The sequence below is a fragment of the Ctenocephalides felis genome, unplaced genomic scaffold, assembly GCF_003426905.1.
Source record: "Ctenocephalides felis isolate EL2017-DRISC unplaced genomic scaffold, ASM342690v1 CF-g0.4_SCAFFOLD_00845, whole genome shotgun sequence".
In the NCBI taxonomy this organism is placed as follows: domain Eukaryota; kingdom Metazoa; phylum Arthropoda; class Insecta; order Siphonaptera; family Pulicidae; genus Ctenocephalides; species Ctenocephalides felis.
This window is the reverse complement of record NW_020536999.1, coordinates 24257116-24274912: the sequence shown is the minus strand read 5'-3', so window position 1 is coordinate 24274912 and position 17797 is coordinate 24257116. Positions and strand designations below refer to the sequence as shown.

Genomic DNA, 17797 nt, shown 5'->3' with positions numbered 1-17797 from the left:
ACAATAATGTAATTCAAGTCATACTTCAAATATGGCATGATCGGTTTGTCATTGTAACTAGCATTTAGAAATGAACTTTCATTAGATAAATGAAGTAATTCTATAATATTCGTTCACACAGTGAATTATGTTAAAAGACGCCTGAACAAATATTGTTTTCGCAACTTCACTCATCGTGTAATAATTGTGTTTGAAGAACTTCATGTAATTAAAATTAACATATATTCATTGACTGATGGTATTTTTTAACATTTTCGCTGGCGATATAATCTCATTCTTTGAACAGCTGCAATATCTGTTTTGCCAAAACAATATTTTCCTTTTCAATAACTTCAAAGATTTATAGATACTAGGAATAATATAGAAATTATTTAAATAAATTATGTTTTATATACCTTTGCATTTAGTATTTCATCAAGTATCGAAGACTAAATTAGTTTAATTTAATATTCAGGCTCAGAATTGTGTAAATATCTTCATCCTTCCACAAATTAACCGCGCACACAGTTCCTTATAATTAGTTAATTCTAAACCCTGACTATAATTTTTTTATTTTCCTCAAGGGTTGGGACGTCTAACGCGGTTTGTTATCGGCTTATCATCAAAGTAACGAAGCCAATTGAACGAGGCACGCGACCCTAGCTATGGAGATAGCCAGAGGCGTACAGAAATCATCCCCAATTGAGAAAAAACGGGGTTGTACGATTGGGGAAGAAATTTCGCCTGTGGCTATTTTGTTAACACTTGAGTGGGTGTGAAATTTTGACTTGATACATATTACTCATAGCCTTTCATTCAAATCAGCTTCGGGAATTTTTATCTTTTTGCAACGGCGTTTGTGAGCATACCGAGTTGGTGTAATAGACAATATTGTAGATTGTTTAATTTTGCACAATATTACCGAGTATTTTATGGAAATTATTTGTACGGTTCAAACGGTTTCGAAAGTTACAAAATAAATTGCTACGAAATGCGAAAACTTGTTGGTATTGAGTAGCAATTTAAGTTTCAAGTTTCGAAAGCAACTTTAAAGTATATCGAATTGTTTTTCATAAGGCAAAATTTAACTTAAATATATTTCATATCACGTATCGGTTATAACAACAAATATTTAAGTGTTAACTTTTAATAACATACTAAAATATCTTATATCTTAATGGTATTCTGGTCTAGATGCTTGCATTTTATGCGTTTTTTAAGAGTCGTATAAAAGGTCAGACAATATTTCCACTGATTTTTTGCAAGATGTTGATAAATGCTTTGAAAATACAAAAAAAAGAAATTAAAAATAGTCAGAAGGTTTTCAATCTAGAACGTGTGAAAATTGGAGGTCTCAAGAAAAGTGACACTTGACCGTACCCATGGTACCTACCAAATAGTCAGAAAAATATAGTTATTAATCTAGATTCTAGGATAATATCGCTATCGTATGAACAACCGACAAGTCAAAAACATATTTTATTCCAAAATAGCAACTTTCTGAGATAAGTATATTTTTACTACTTATGTAGAATTTTTTCAAAATACTAAAAATCAGAATTTAGTAGAAGAAACGCAGTTTATGCTAAATAAAAAGAATTCTGTTAAAATTTAAGTAAATCGGTCCATTAGCATTTGAGAAATCGTGGGTATCAAAAAAGATAGTAGTCAAAATTTAAAAATATAACTAGTGGGGTGCATGGCATCGTGCCTTAAGGCAAATTGCTTGAATTTTCCGTACCGCAATAAAAAATCTTGGTACGGAACCCAAAAAAATTTACGCAAAATATGTACAATAATCCCAATACAATATCTGATAATTTAATATTCATATGTCTAATAAACATTTTTGACCGCCAAATGACATTCTTTTAATTTACTTTCATTGAGAATCCATAACCACTGGACCTGCCTTCCCAAAAATTTAATCGGTTTTTCATCTTGTCAATATAAGTAAAATGTTTTTTGAATTATTAAAATCGGACGCTCCATTCTCTTAAAAACTGAGTTACCGTTTTTGGCAATTTTTTCCCCGTATCTTCGGAACGGCTAGACCTGCCTTCGCCAAAAACTAATCAGCACGCCTCCTTAGCAATATGAATTGAATGTTTTTTGAATTATTCAAATCGGTTAATCGGTGTTCCCAATCGGTGTTACGTTCAAAAACCTTTGAAACGTAAAGATATATAAAAATTTTCATTTTCGATTTTGTTGCAATTACTATAACTTTCCCTACGAGAAGTTAAATATAAAAAAAATCAAAATCGATTTTTTTTATCCTAAACTACAATACCCACTTAACAATCATACAGACTAAGTGCATGAAGAATGTACTGCATTCAGAATGATCTATTTATATTAAACACGTGCACTGGCAACATAACAATAGATAAAATATAATTGTCGACAAGTATTTGAAATTTATCTACTGCGGTTTTTGATAAAAATCTTATTTTGCTGCGCGATAAAATCTGCACGGCGTGAATTTACAACTCACCGACATTGCATTGACATATTTATTTGCATACATTTGTTAAGGTGCACCTGCAGTTTTATTGAATAAAATAATATATACATGTATATACCTACAATATATATATATATATACGTATATATATATATAAATTATTCCTTGGGGTTCGTTTCCTCCCGAAGGGTTCCTCGCCGCCCTCAATAAATTACAAAGGGCTGCTTGTGAAGCGCCGGCTAATTGGGCAATCACTGGGTTCTTCAAGTAAAGGAAAAGCCGGAAAATGTAAAATGAAATTATCAGTCATAAGGCACAGGAAGTTATTCTAATAATAGGTAAAAGATATTTGGATAAAGTCTTTGCTTTGTTTGACATCGATTTTAAAATCTAAAATATCAAAGCAGCGATACAACGACCTCCAAAGTAAAAATTTAATGTAAGCTAATTGTTAGTATTGAAATCAAGATATTTTTGCAATTAGACTGCGACTCGGGTGTGTGTAAAGATAAATTTGATTAATTAGGAGTAAGTGGCATTTTATCTTAAGGCAAGTTGCATGAAGTTCCGGATATTTAGCAATTTAGATGAATTTTTAACTTCCCGCAGGGTAAGTTATACCAATGGGCCGAAAATCGAAAATGAAAATGTTTGCATTTCTTCACGTTTTGAAGGTTTGTGAACATTTTGTCCTACTTCAGAAAAAATGGATGTGTATGTGTGTCTGTGTTTTGCATGTCCGCATTTTTTCGTTCACGTTTTCGGGCGCACGGATCAACCGATTTTAATGATTTTTATTGATAAGAAGATGTGCTGATTAGTTTTTGGCGAAAGCAGGTTCAGCCTTTATACAGATACAAAGCAAAGAGTGCAGAAAATAGAAAACGAGTTTTTTATAGTACGAAACATCCGATTTGAATGATTCAAAAAGCATTCAGTTTGTTAATGATGGAGAAAAGTGGTGATTAGTTTTTGGCAGAGGCAGGTCTAGTCGTTTCGGAGATAAGAAGCAAAATGTGCAAAAAATGGCAGTTTTCAAGAGAATTAAGCATCCGATTTGAATTATTCAAAAATTTGAATGGTTCTGCGTGTGTTGATGAAACGATTGCTTTTGAGAAAAACAACTTTTAAATATCGAAAATATTTCGGATTTTAATTTTAATTCTGGCTACATTTGATACATTTCTTATTAATATTAGACCATGTCCTTCATTTCAAATTTTATTGATTGAGTTTGGTTTATTTATTTTTCTGTGAACATATATAAGTTACAGTATTCATAATAATATATTTGAAAACATCCAATTTTCTTCGAATACTTCATTACGATACGGGAAGTTCAAGCAATTTGCCTTAAGGCACGATGCCATGCACCACTAGTTAACTTTTATACTAAACTAAATTATATGCAATACAGTTTATATATGTATTACTAAATTCATCTTGGGATTATATTTAGGATACTGATTTCATGCGAGTCGAACTCCTAAAATTATAAATTATAAATATCATACATATATAATAAATATGATCCAGTTAATGTACCAATAACTGATGTCGGTAAAACTATAGAAAAGAAATTTACAATCCATTTTTTTATTTGCTATAATAAATATTCTCATGATACATATATGTGTGTGTGTTATATTTATCGAAAGATGGACACATGTTATGGCAGAGTCCATAGCATAATGGACAGATATTAAACACGAAATAAATAAAGGCAATATCTAAATAATTTACGGCATTTTATTTATTTATATATATATTGGATGCCCCTCGATTTCTCTCTCTAGTGCCGCCGGCCGAACCGAAGAAAAAAAATCGTTTAAATTATTACCTATCGAGTTATGGGCTCGATTGGCTATAGCTATATATATATATATATATATATATATATATATATATATATTTCAGGTAATGGTGAAAGGTTTTGGATGCATTACTGTAGAATAGAATCAATTCTATTCAATATCTTTTTCTAAAAAAAGGTTCTATTACAACGAGAACTGTTTATTTTTAAAACACACCAATTCAACTCAGCAATTTTGCAGTTAAGCACTTCTATAATTCAGAAGTATAATTCTAAATTTTTAATTGTACAAGACTCGGAATTGAAACAATTACAAAATTGAAGAAATCGAACAATCAAGCATTTCAGCAAAACACCAATTGCACGTTCAATCTTTTAATTGAACAATTCAACCACCTTTAACTTTTTCATTTTTGCCATTAGGCAATTCAGCATTTTGACAACCCTGTTATGGAGCAACTCAGCAATTTGTCAACTCTGCTGTTGGGCAATTCAGCATTTTGTCAACCTTGCTGTTGGGCAATTCAGAATTTTGTCAGCCCTGCTATTGGGATATTCAGGAATTTGTCAATTTTGCTATAGCGCAATTCAGCATTTTTTCAACCCTGCTATTGGACACTTCAGCAGTTTGTCAACTCTGCTATTGGGCAATTCAACATTTCTTTAAACCTGCTATTGGGCACTTCAGGAATTTTTCAACACTGCTGTTGGGCAATTCAGCAGTTTGTCAACACTGCTATTGGGAAATTCAGGAATTTGTGAACTCTGCTATTTGGCAATTCAGGAATTTGTCATTTCCGCTTTTGGGCATTTCAGCAGTTTGTCAATCCTGCTATTTGCAATTCAGGAATTTGTCAACTCTGCTATTGAGAAATTCAGGAATTTCTCTACTCTGCTTTTGGGCAATTTAGCATTTTGGCAACCCTGCAATTAGGCAAGTTGTCAACTCTGCTATTAGGCAATTCAGCAATTTGTCAACTCTGCTATTGAGCAATTCAGTAACTTGTCAACTCTGCTATTGTGCAATTCAGCATTTTGTCAACCTGGCAGTGCGTAATTCAGCATTTTGCCAACTCTGCTATTGGGCAATTCAGGAATTTGTTAACTTTACTATTGAGCATTTTAGAATTTTCCAGTAAATTTGTAACAGTGCTTCTATTGTACTACTTTGCAATTCAGCAAATCAGCTGCTGTGCAATTATCCCTGTATGGCCCGAAATTTTATTCTACACCAAAAAAATATTATTGATTATTTTTATTGATTTTTACACAAAAAACATAAATATAATACGCAAATAAAATGCTATATATGCAAATGAAAAACAAAAAAATCTCTAAGCAATTGTTTTTGTATTTAGGAATATATGCCTACAAGCCACAGCGATTTATAAACTGAAAATGTTACTTTAGGTTGAAAAGCCTAGCAAAGGTCATAAAGACTGATTGTCTTGACAATGTTGTTGAATTAGGATTTATAGGATTTATTAAGTCATTTCACGAAAAAAGCCATAATTATTTGGTAAAATATAAAAAAATTTGGAATGTGACCTTAAAGATACGAAAGCCCATAGAGGGGTAGGCAATCATGCATTCTAGCAATTTAGCGATTCAGCAATTTAGCTCAAAAATACTTTTATATAGATGTATATGTCAATGTAATTTATTGGCAAATCGCTAATTATCAAAAAGGCATTTATAGATGTTAATTAAGACACGGATTGTGAAAAATGATTCCTTTCGCCGGTTGCATGTTTATCGATATTCCTCATCTTTCTCATCATAAACAGTTATTAGTTATGCAAAACCAATAAACCTTTCTTGCTAAACGAATACTGAACGATTAATTTCCTTTAATATCTTTTTTAATAACTTTAACGAGTTGTTGTAATAGCTATAAACATTTGCCATGTTTATTCAATTTAACGACACCGAATTGTTTCGTAAACTGAAACTGGTTCTTGAGGGGAAAATTGTGCGAATAGCTTCATACATCATTTACAATTTGAATATAGAATCAATGATGTAAGGTTCATATTTTGTATTTTCTTCATATCCTAATTCTGTAATTTTTATTTTTTTACAGAATATGTACAAACATAATATTACAATTTTTTAGTTTATATATACAATTTTACGGATTTATCTCATATTGCACTTTCTCATATTTTTAAAATTATATAAACTAAATTACAAACGCAGTAACGCTAATAGATGATATTATAATTCTAGCTTTTACAGCGGCATTATTATTTTAAATGTTAAATGAAATATAAACAAAATATTTTTTAAAAAATTTAAATTTTCATTTTAATTTATAATAAAAAAAACCTAATTTGTTTCCAATATGTTGCTTTCACCTGTAAAATAACGACTTAGCGCCAGTCGCCTTTTGATCTCCAATAATCTATTTGTAGTTTAATTTTCTTTACTATATTATATATATATATATATATATATATATTACAATAATGTTTAACAAATCCATTAGTAATAACAATATCAATAAATTCGTAGGAATGAAAAGGTATTGACATAAATATAGAAAATAGAAATATTAATTTTTTCTATTCGACGGCAGGTGAATGCACGAACCATCTTTCATAAATTATGTCTTTATTAATGAAGATGAGAAAGGCGGTGCTTTTGTTACGAAATTAAATATTATATATATGTGTATATATACTTTTATAATACATACTAGTATTCCATAATTAAACTTTTTTATATTTATATTTTTTTCATAATTTTATTCTTCAATTATTTTATTCATTAATTTTACAAAATTGACATAGGAACATAGGACTTTGCTCTTTTCGGTTGAAGTAGTAAATAGTTGGTATTAGCATTTTGCCTTGAGGCAAGTTACATGAACCTCCCGATATGTGTAAATATCGACTTAATCAATAAAAAATAAATTCATTTATGAGTGGTTAAAAGTATTCCGACTGGATTTATTACACACATTTAAAAACGAACGAACACGTTAACTCGGAGTATTTTCTAAAAGCAAATTTTCACAAATCAATAATTTTTATAATTGAACAAGTTACCGTAGGACTTTAATGGTGTAGTATGTTCATTAAGACCAAGTACTCTATCGATATACCAAGTATGACGCCTAATTTTAATTTTAACAAACGTCAAAAAAACAACTTATTTTCTCAAACTTTTATGAATTTTTAAAATTAAACTTCTTGTCGTAAGGCCGTAATATTTCAGTAAGTTGTATAAGACCATGGTATATATATCGCCAAAAAACGATCATAAAAATCGGCTTAAATTTTGTTTCAATAGTTGATTATAAGCAAACGGCTCGGTTAGATTTTCACCTAAAACTAATCAGTATCATTCACAATTGATATCTTTTGAACAGTTTTTGATTGTGCACAGTGGAGCTCTATATTTGTATATATATATATATATATATATATATATATATATATATAATGTGTGTGTGTTGTGTGAATATATTTCGTTAGGTAATTCAATTTACCGAACCTTTTTCCAGTCGAAATAATACAAGTTTCCGCTTATTTCCAAAATCCCTCTTCGACTTCTTTGGAGATTAGTTAACTGAAAAATGAAAGAAATGGGAAACAGGGCAAACGGAAGACTTTTATATCATTTAAATACAGTACAAAGTTTTTCGAAATTGAATTATTTACAACATTTCTAACACCAACAGATCCTACAGCAGCGTGATATACTTTAAAATTGATATTGATTATTTAAAACTACGATTGATGCATCAGTTTAGTATATGATACACAATTTTTAAATTATGTTATAATTTATACCCTTTATACCCTTCTTTTCATACTGAAGAGAAAGGTATAAAGATTTTTTCAAATTTCAAGTAAATCGGTCCAGTAGAAATTAAGAAATCGTGGGTATCGTATCGAAAAAGACAGTTTCGAGAAAAAAGCATACTAAAATAATTTAAATTTTCAAAAATACTCTTGGGAAATAAAAGAATATGTGAATTCTTGAATAGATGCGAAAAAAAACAACAGTTTTTTTAATTCGGTCTAGTATACTTCCTTAATTTTGCACAAACTCTTCTAAAATTTCTCGAGCATCTGTTATACACGTTTTAAAAAATTCAAGATATATTAAAAAAATTGCATGAGCATATATACTATATACATTAATCATAATATATGATAATAAATAAGAAATTAACAATTACACAATTTTTTTCAACTTCCCATAGGGTAAGTTATTGTAATTGTCCAAAAATCGAAATTGAAAATTTTTACATTTCTTCACGTTATGAAGGTTTCGGAACATATTGGCATACCTCAGAAAAAAATTATGTGTGTGTGTATGTATGTATGGATACAATTTTTCGTCCACGTTTTCGGGCGCACGGATGAACCGATTTGAATGCTTCAAAAAATAATCGATTCCTATTGATAGGGAGATGTGCTGAGTAAAGACTGCAGAAATCGAGTTTTTGAGAGATCGGAGCATCGGATTTGAATGATGACATTCAATTTGTAATGACGGGGAGAAGTAGTGATTAGTTTTTGGCAAAGGCAGGTCCAGCGGCTTCGGAGATACAGAGCTAAATGCGCAAAAATGGCAGTTATTGAAAAAACTAAACAATGTTAAAAAAAATATTAGTTTAATATGTAGTGTTTGAGTGAGTAAGTGCAAAAATAATGAACGATTTCAGTGTTTTTTGGGCGATTGCAAAAATGCAATGAACCGTGTAAAGGTAACACATTCTTTTGATGCCACAACTACTTATTTACATTAACTACAATTTAATAATATTTGATTACAAAATAAAAAATTATATAATTCTAAATATACAAAAAGATTTAAAATTTATTTGACTTTAAACATTTCTAACATATTGACAATATGTAGGTACTTATTATATATATATATATATATGATAATCCTCTGATAATCATTTAGCCACATACATAATATACTATATATAGGTAGCATATATATTATATTAATCACTTATATCTTAACTTTACTATTATTAACAAACCTAATTATGAAAGGATAACAATTCAGATTTTGCAATAATGATGTCAATTTGAAGGGTTTTTATTCAAATTACGCTTCTTTATTTATAGAAATAAAAAATTTTGAATCAAAAATGTAAAGTTTCTACGCGATTTTGAAATATTATCTCACCTTTCCGACAATCTCTGAATTGACACGAATTTTTCAAGACTAAGACTGGCCAAATGGTTTAGCCGTTTTCGATCGTGAGCTCCATTTTTATATACATATAAGATAATCTATTTGAAAACATTTAATATTCCTCGAGCATTTTGTTACGATACGGGAAGTTCCAGCAAATTGCCTTAAGGCACGATGCCATACACACCACTAGTTTTTTAATTGTTTTATAGTACTTACCAAACTATACACACAGTACATTCAGCTATTTTACAGGTATATTTATTACACAAATTTTAACAATATAAATGAAAAATATTTAAAATGTGTATTATTCATTTGTATTACTATTAATCAAACATTTCCCGTTGTGCATTTCTCTGCATCCGACAAAATAATGATTTGTGTCAACAATCGCCTGTTTCAACATAGACAGATGCCATTGAGCCAAACTTTAACCCCTGGATAAAAGAAATTAACACCCTCGAAATCTTGTAAATACCAGATCAAAGCTTGTACTACAACTGTAGGTGCTAAAGTTCAGCCCTTTCGGCCCTTTCAGGGGGCCCTATCGGCACTGCGCGGATTATTTCAATGGAGAGCCCCGTCGCCGCCGATATATACATATGTTGAGGTTGAATTACCACAGGAATGGATAATAAATAAGGTATTTGTAAAAAGTACAGTCTGGCTATGAATGGTTAATTGTAATTCTGGTATTTGCATATAGTTCAATTATTTTTTTTAACAAAACTTGGTTTTTGATTGAAAAAATCATATAGGGTAAAACAAGTAAATTTTATTTCAAAACAAATGTGGATTTTTTAACTTCTCAAAGAAGTTGGTTTTTGTCAAAAAATACGATTCGCTAATTTTATGTTTTGTCGACTATTCAAGCCATTCTGAATCGAATGAGACCAAATTTATACACCAAAGTATGTGTGTGTGTATGTGTGTGCGTGTATGTGAACCGATTTTTTGCCGTAAATCGACGTTTTTTCAAAAACGGCTGGACCGATTTCAGAAATTTAAGAGCCATTAGATGTATCTCGATGAGAACTAGCGTTTATCAATTAGCGCGACAATCAGCCAAGCCGTTTCTTTGTAAATCGAAGCAAAGTGAAAAAATGTTTGTCCACGTTTTAGCTCACTATTCTGAATCAATTTTGAAAATTAGAAAACTGTTCGAAATATATTGGATGGGAATCGACCTGATTAGTTTTTGGTAAAGATCGGCCGGGCCGATTTCTTGTAATAATGAAGTGTTAAAAAATTTTTTTTCGACGATTTTTATGATTTTTTTTAACGGTAAATACTATAGTCTTATAGATCCTACGACAAGTAGTTTAATTTTAATAATTCGTCAAAGTTTGAAAAAATTAGTATCGTTTTTTTGGCGTTTATTAAATTTAAAACTTTGAGATCGAAGTTTGCTCAAAAACGCCTGAACCGATTTAAAAATTTAAAAACCCATCGACATATTTTGATATGGATTATCTTTTCTCAGTTTTGTGAAAAAGCATTAAACTTTTCGTCCACATTCAAGCTCATATTACCGAATCGAGTTAAAAAATCAAAAACTGTTCAGTTTTAGATAAAAATCTACCGAGCCGTTTTCTTGTAATTAACTGTTGAAAAAAAATTTAAGCCGATTTTTATGGAACTTTTTTTGGCGATATATATTATGGTCTTATAGAACTTAAAGAAATATTACGGCCTTACGACAAGTAGTTTAATTTTAAAAATTTATCAAAGTTTGAGAAAATGAGTCGTTTTTTTTTGTCATTTGTTGAAATTAAAATTAGACGATTTACTTGGTATAACGATAGAGTACTTGGTCATGGTAAAGCATTGAAGTCCTAAGAAAACTGGTCCTAACAATTATAAAAATTATTGATTTTTGAAAATTTCCTTTTAGAAAATACTCCCAGTTAATGTTCGTTCGTTTTCAATTATGTGTAATAAATCCCTTCGGAATATTTTTAATCACTCATGAATTAATTTATTTTTTATTGTTTATTTACACATATTGGGAAGTTTATATAACTTGCTTCTAGGGAAAATACCAATATATATATTAATAACGCCGTTTAAAAGCTACAGTAGATATAATAAATAGATACGTAATATATTCCCTGATTAATTATCTATTTTCCTATGCATTATATATATATATATATATATATATATATATATATATATCGGTGTGTTGGCCGCCCTGGTGCATAATTTTTGTATCGCAAGCGTGTAATTGTCGGGGAGCCCTTTGGGGGTTCCGTATTTACACATTTGATGGGCCATTGTATTCAACTTCGCCCTCGTAAATATAGGGTGCTCCGTGGCGGCGGCGTATCTATTCATAGACCTCGGGGACAGTTCATTCAATTACGATTTTTGGGCATGAATAGACAGACGGAGAAATATAAATACACACACGCAACATACAGACACAAATCAGAAGGCAGGTCCACGGTTTGAGAAAATCCAGTAAGAATAAAGGGCAGTCTACTGGAGAGCAAACCATTAATTGGTACTCACTGATCAGCAAAAAAAAAGAAAGAAAAAAATGAACTGAATTTCTCACACGAAAACTAAACCGTGATGCGAGAAATAATTTCCTGGATGCTACTGATGAGACAAATGCAATAAGAAAACAGGGAACAACAAAAGATGTCCTCGCCACTCGCCCTGGCTGATGCAGTTTTAAGTGGAATATACATAAGTACAATAGCTATATGGCTTTTTAGTATATATATATATATATATATATATATATATATATATATATATATATCCGAAATCCGATTTCTCCGCCGTATCGACAATATATAAAAGTGAATTATCGGAACGGCTCGGTGGAAACTTTTCGTTTGAATCAGGACAAGTTGTAATAATGCAATTACCTCTTGTGCACACCCCTGCCGAATACACAACATCCAAAATATCTTTCATGTTTTGCACGCCCCCGCACAGCCCTTAATCCCCAAACAGAGTAGGAAAACCTGCAAAGGAAAAAATAACTAATCGTCTGTGGACATTATATTTTGTAACTTTAAAACTGATATAAAGGTATTTTTGGAAAATTTTGTATGAAATTAAATGATGTATAATATTATTATATCATACATCAGCTTGGTATAGGGTAGAGCGGGGCTTAAAAGTCGGTGTGTAAGAAGGTCTACCATCATTATCTCATAAAAAGCAAAGTATAGAATTTTTTAATTATACTATTTCAAAGTAGAAATGAAAAAATGTGTAACTAGCCATTACCATAATTCTTATGACGTCTCTATCAGGAGGTCAACGGAAATGTATCAGTATTTATGCCAAAATTCTTTTTTGCGTTGGTAGTTTTTTTTACAGACCATAATCTACAATTTCTACAAATCTTTATACATATATTACGTGTTTTCATAAAATCATGCATTTCTATAAACTCACATTTCCTATTAATGCAATTAAATTGAAAAGCTTAACTACTTCTTTCATACTATAGGTTTCAATAAAAGTTTGCAAATTGATAATACAAATTAAATCGTGCCTCAAATTTCATTTGTAACTTTTAAATGGTTTGTCTGATATAAATGAAATATTTAGCAACTATGAAAAAATTAAATGATCTGTAATGTTGTCTCATAACATAGAGCACTACACATCAATTCGAGTTACTCCAAATTAGACAAAACTACTAGTAAAAATAGATCATCGTACGTATGCTGGGTTTTTATATTATTTACATAACTTGAACTCTATTTATATATATACTAGAATAAATGCTCAAAATCAAATAGGTATACTTTATTAGGTTGGTTTTAGGTTTTAGTTAAATTTTTGCAAAAAGGTTGCGAATCTGCAATTGGTGACCCCGGAGGGAGATACCCGCACGTTGTTGCGAATGAAAGCAGAATGACAAACATTCTGAGGGAGAAATGTGTATATATATATATATATATATATATATATATATATATGTGTGTGTGTGTGTGTGTGTGTGTATTGCTCAAATTTGAGGTTATGTACTACAAAACTAATTTTAGTTTTAATTTATTAAGACATGATTTTTATATCTGCAACTTTGGAATTTAAATAAACGTAGTGCACGTCGTATTATGTGACAAAAATTTTAACAATAATTAGTGGTGTATGACATCGTGCCTTAAGGCAAATTGCTGTAACTTCCCGTACCATAACAAAATGTTTGAGGAATATTAAATGTTTTCAAATAGATTATTATAAATATGTAATTATAACTTAAAGAATTATATAAACTAAATTCCAAAGTCTTAATTATTTATTTAGACTATATAAGTGATCTTTAGAATTTTAAGAACCAGAATTAAAATTAAAATCTGAATTATATTCTCTCAAAAATTGCCATTTTTTGCACATTTAGCTCTGTATCTTTGAAATGGCTGGACCTGCCTTTGCCAAAACTAATCACCACTTCCACCCGTCGTTACAAATTGAATGTTTTTGGATCATTCAAATCGGATGCCCCGTTCTCTCAAAAACTCGATTTATATTTTCTGCACTCTATGCTCCGTATCTCCGTAACGGCTGGACCTGCCTTAGCCAAAAACTAATCAGCACATCTCACTATCAATAGAAATCGAATGTTTTTTGAACCATTCAAATCGGGTCATCCGTGCACCCGAAAACGTTGATGAAAAATGCGGACATACAAAACACACACACACAAACACACAAACACACATCCATTTTTTTAAGGTATGCCAAAATATTCACAAGTCTTCAAAACGTGGAGAAATGCAAAAATTTTCATTTTCGATTCTTGGCTCATTACTATAACTACCCTACGGGAGTTAAAAATATATTCTATAGCCGACGGTCATATTTTGAAAACTTGCACGGATATCATCAGAACAATTTTTTTGGTATTTTTTGTGATAACCTTTAATCGCCACTATAATATGAGATCTGATAAAATTTTCACATAGTAACTTTATTAGATAATTTAGTTGAAAATGTATCAAAGAAAAAAAAATCGACGAAATTAATGGAACACATATTTTTATGCAACATATTCATGACTTTCATTACCTTATATTGAAACTTTTATTGCACGTCAGTCCTATGTATCTGACATGGCTCATATAGAATTTCTTAGTGTCAGACACACATGACTGATATTTTGCTAGACTTATTAGAGAGCAATTAAATTTAAGTTGCATCTTTGATGAAGTTACAGAAGTAGATGTAATATATTCTCTAGATACTTTCCTTAAATAAAAATATTTCACGTCCTAAAATTTGTACTTTTTAACATTTTTAATCATTCAATAGTGTCTGAACTTCTTGTTTATTCATATTAATGATTTGTAAATTATAAAAAAAAATATTTAATGTTTGCTTCAGGAAGGCTCTTGTATTTTTTGTTTAAAAATTGTATTTCTAAAATATTGTTCAAATTTTTACTGTTAAAAATGATCATATCAAAATATTCTAAAGCTTTTTTTAAATTTCAATTCCTGTTTATAAATATTTTTCAACATCACTAATATTTTATTAACAGTTAGGACCGAAGTAACTTTCTCCAAATCAAGCTGCAGATTTTTCGTTCTAGTCAATTAATATTTCGGCACATCCATCATTTTTTCTATTTGATTTTTTTGATCGATGGGGGATGAAATCGCAGATTTGAACTCTTTCATATAACAAGGAACAAAATCATCGCTCAAAATTGACAAAGAAATTTCGAAACGGGTTAATTTGAGGTAACCGCATAAAGATTTTTTATATAAAATAATATTACAGGATTCAGCGAATCTTTGGGTGAATGCACGTGACATCAGAATATATATATATATATATATATATATATACTCTGATATTATTAGATTTGCCATATCTTAGAAATCCATATATTCATATTCAGACCACGTTTGCGTGTCTCGAATTCTCTATTTTGTTTGAGAATTGATTCCATTTCTCGAATTCAAATATCTGAATATACAAACAAAACAATCCCTACACTACCATTTCCATATATAACCTCATTCATATTAATCGAATGGTTTAAAAATTCTATTTGACCTAGCCGCATCAGGATTATATTTATTAACTTGTATAATAAAGTGTTATTTGGAACTTAGAGTTGTTGTAGAGTTCTATGTCTTTAGTGAAAATTATTAATTACTTTATTTTTAATAATTTTATTTATAATAAAAAATGGTTTAAGATCGAAACGAATCAATGTACTTTCATAAGTGATATTTTATTACGTACTATTAGGATATTTTGTAGTTGGATAAATAATTAGAATGTTTTTCTTAGAATTAGACTTAGATTCATGATGTTGAATCTGCCATTTTCTGTATAATTAGCTCGTTATCTCCAAAACGGCTGGACCTGCCTTTGCCAGAAACTAATCACCACTTTTCCCAACAATTACAAATTGAATGTTTTTTTGATCATTCAAATCGGATGCTTGGTTCTCTCAAAAACTCGATTTCTATTTTCTGCACTCTTTGATCCGTATCTCCGAAACGGCTGGACCTCCCTCTGCCAAAAACTAATCAGCACATCTTCCTAACAATAGGAATCGAATGTTCTTTGAACCATTCTAATCGGTTCATGCGTGCGACCGAAAATGTGGACACACAAAATACATACACACACATCGATTTTTTCTGAGGTATACCAAAATGTTCAGAAACCTTCAAAACGTGAAGATATGCAAACGTTTTCATTTTCGATTTTTGGCCCATTACTATATTACTGAAATTCTGAAAAATATATCCTGAAGGAAATTCTTGACAATTTTAGAAGCAGTGTTGGAGGCGGCGCTAAATTCTGGTGGTTGCAGATTCTGCAAACTGCGCAGTTCGGTAATATTTCAAAAGGAACATGCGTACCTCGGCAACACACCCACTAAATATATATAAATATATATATATATATATATATATATATATATATATATATATATAATATATATATATATATATATATATATATATATATATAATATATATATATATATATATATATAATATATATATAATATATATATATATATAATATATATATATATATATATATATATATATATATATATATATATACATAATTGGTTCGAGTTACAATACATGCATTTGTTAATTACATTTTATATATAACTTTAAAATAATGCATAAAACATATGTGTAGCCACATATCAAAATTGTTCAAAATTGAATAATCTATTATACAATAGTTTCTAGTACATTATTGACCGTACAACAATTGGTATACTTTAATCAAAATTCAGTAAAGGCTATTTGGTCTCTATATTTAGGCAAATTTAGCCCTAAATTATAAATTTGGGAATGATTTTATGTAGAATCATTTTTGGTTAGTAATTTAATATTTTAAAAATACTATATTTACAATCTAAACACAAAAAAATTCAAGAAAAAAGGTAAGAAATAATACCAAATACAACCAAAATACATAAAATGTTCTAAATTGAATATTCTACAACATCTTCCAATATCAATTCATTAAATAGAGAAGTGTAAAATATTGTTTTTTATATGTTTGTCTTTTTTCATGAAAATTTAGCTTTGCTAGAAAAAAAGAGTGCGTGTAAGGATCACACGCAATTGAAGTAGAACTTATTTGCTACTGTACAAAGTAGCAATTTTAAGTTAAGTAAAAATAAATACACCATAACAATTTTGAATAATGTTTATTAGTAATACGGCAATACTCGTGATGCGCGCATTTAATAGTGCCAACCATTATACAAATTTATATAAATGATTAATTATAAATTAATTTATATTTATAATAAAAAATATATAAATAAATAATATTTAGAAACAATAATGTAATTAAAAGCATACTTCAAATATCATATGATCGGTTCGCCATCGGTTCGACAATTCTCGCAATGGGGGACCATTGGGAAATTTTTCGGCCGAAAATCGAAGTTGCTCTGATTCGACTTATATTCAAAAAGTACATATATTATGGCTTTAATAAATCGCCACTGAATTTTCAGACGCCTCCGACTACTAGTTTATACTTTATAGCAATCTGACAAAATCGACAATTCTCGCAATGGGGGACCATTGAGAAATTTTTTGGGTAAAAATCGAAGTTGCTCTGATTTGACTTATATTCAAAAAGTACATATATTATGACTTTAATAAATCGCCACTGAATTTTTAGACGCCTCCGACTACTAGTTTATATTTTATAGCAATCTGACAAAATTGACAATTCTCGCAATGGGGGACCATTGAGAATTTTTTTGGGTAAAAATCGAAGTTGCTCTAATTTGACTTATATTCAAAAAGCACATATATTATGACTTTAATAAATCGCCACTGAATTTTTAGACGCCTCCGACTACTAGTTTATATTTTATAGCAATCTGACAAAATCGA

General features: G+C 29.8%; 1 pseudogene; it reads right to left on the bottom strand.

Annotated features, from left to right (window-relative positions):
* Nucleotides 1-12356, bottom strand: part of LOC113380702 — a 16425-nt pseudogene extending 4069 nt beyond the window's left edge.
* Between the last annotated feature and the right edge of the window lie 5441 nt (nt 12357-17797).